Source organism: Lissotriton vulgaris, chromosome 1_1 (assembly GCF_964263255.1).
Source record: "Lissotriton vulgaris chromosome 1_1, aLisVul1.2, whole genome shotgun sequence".
NCBI lineage: Eukaryota > Metazoa > Chordata > Amphibia > Caudata > Salamandridae > Lissotriton > Lissotriton vulgaris.
Genome location: NC_141685.1, coordinates 1,112,190,405 through 1,112,192,601, shown reverse-complemented (window position 1 = coordinate 1,112,192,601; position 2,197 = coordinate 1,112,190,405). Strand labels below are relative to the sequence as shown.

Sequence of the window (2,197 nt, the reverse complement as noted above, 5' to 3'; positions counted from 1 at the left end):
GTGTAGGTTTAATGTTTCTATCGTCCTGATGTCGCTGCACTTTTTTGAAAATAAAAGAAGCTTCTGGAAGTGTGTGTTCAAAGGATACAGAAGAAAGAAATGGTTTGAGGTGCTTAGAAGAGCAGTGATGTTGTGCTGTTCTTTGTGAAGCAAGACTTTGCCTATGCTGAACTTGTCCCGGTGTAATTTTCAGACCCTGGAACACATTTAGCAGCGCCTGCACTGTTGTCTGCTTTCATTCTAAGTAGCAACATGCAAGCAGAGAGGTGGATTTTATTTTTCACAGCCTGCTGTGCCAAAGATAAAGGCTGAAGTTAAGGGGCCATCAGGCCTCCTTTTGTTCAGAATCTGATCCTGGCTGGGTGCAGTCTGGAGGCTCACACTTAGATGCAAATGGAAAGGAGGGGAAAGAAGGCTCACACTTTGATTTAGCGAAAGCAAACACCAAGCTACATCTGAAGAAACCGCTTAACATTTGACCTCTTTGAATGCCCAGCAAACCTGTTGAAGGAAGAACAAAATGTAAAGGCCTATTAACAGAAAGCTAGTGTTAGTGGAAGAATACAATAAACCAGGTTTGGTCAATGGGAGGGACAAACTCAAACTGGACAGCCTAAAGAAAAAAAAGCCTGCAAATAGAAAGACAGAAAATGCCCCGGTTACTTACCGGTAATCTTCATTACTCCGAGTATAGTCTTCCTCGCCACATGAGTTACATAGTGAGCTTAAGCTCCACAACAGAACCCTCCAAAGCAAAAAGAAACCACCTCCCACCCCCTCCCAACATGGCCGACCAGTCCCACCTGACCTCTATAAGAGGCGGGCCGGCCCAACCAATCAGCCTGATCTACCAAGCAAACAATGAAGCCGATAGCCAGACAGGGAGGGGGGGAGGGAACTCATGTGGCGAGGAAGACTATACTCGGAGTAATGAAGATTACCGGTAAGTAACCGGGGCATTACCTCCTCGTTAGTCTTCCTCGCCCCCTGAGTTACATAGTGAGCCAATACCCAAGCCAACAAGGCTTCATTGACCACCATAACCACAACACCACACGGTGATGCAGAGAAACCAACCCAAGGTTGATGTAAAACAACTGAAAAGAAAACAGGGACCACAGGGAACCCGAATTTAAGACCTCCAGGAAAAAGGAGTCCAACCAGGAGTCGCAGCTCCAGCACTCAGAACGGCCCCAGCGACGTTCCCCCCGGGACTGCTAGAGACCCACGTACCCGGCGGGTGATGACCACGCCGAAGACAGATAAAACTCCACAGAGGAGACACCCACTAAGGGGGCCCCGGGAACAGAGCCACACCTCGCGGACCGACCCTGGGCCCCCGCCGGATCCACCGAACCCAGCGAAGCGTAGGGAAGGATGCCAGTCTGTGTAAGCCCGCGAACCAAGGAGGAACGAGGGCTAGCGGCCCGAACGAACCGGGCCAAAAGGCATAACACAGGTCATCCCACCGGGAAAGGAAAGACGTGCGGCCAAGAGAAGCCAAAACAGCACGCCGAACAACCAGCACGGACAAGGGAGGAACCTCGTTGGCCGGGAAAAGCGGTAGAGATACCACCTGAGTCCGAGGCCCCATGGTCAGGAACCCCGGGAAGGACACGGGGGACATGCCGGAGGAACAACCCCGTCCGGCAAAACCCGCAAGAAGGGCGGGGAGCGGAGGAACGACCCCCGCACGCCCATCCGCCCCGCAGACACCATCGCCACCAGGGAAAACCACCGGAAAGGCGAGGCACCGCAAAGCCACCGAGGGCCGGGGCCCAAAAGGGCGGACCCCGAAGAGCTCGTAGAACGAGAGAGAAAACTCCTGAGGAACGCCTCACGAATTTGCGAGCCACCCTTGCGCAGGGGCCCCGCAAATGTCCTCAGGAACGATCCAAAATTAGTATATGTGCAGCCGAAGCGAGCACCCAAGGGGGAGACCGGCAGAGCGCCCGTGGGCGAAGGATAAACAACATCGGAGCCAAGCGAGCCACCAAGGAAACCAGGCCCTCGAACCCGGACTGTGGAAGGCCCGCAAGGCCGCCCACCGGGCCCACCGGCAAGCAGGGGCCACGTTCCAGGAACACCCCTCAGACCGGAAAACCAATACCCGCAAGGGGACCACGGAGGCGGGGACAGCACCAAGCCGACCGCGCCAACGCGAGAAGGGCGCCCAGCGCCGGGCACAGGAACAGGC

At 54.9% G+C, this 2,197-nt stretch overlaps 1 non-coding gene across 1 annotated transcript; it reads right to left on the bottom strand.

Moving 5' to 3' along the window:
- Positions 1-1,821: 1,821 nt before the first annotated feature.
- On the bottom strand, positions 1,822-1,928 carry LOC147748703 (U6 spliceosomal RNA). Its single transcript, XR_015300373.1, has one exon. It is a non-coding gene; the product is annotated as a U6 spliceosomal RNA (small nuclear RNA).
- Positions 1,929-2,197: the final 269 nt, after the last annotated feature.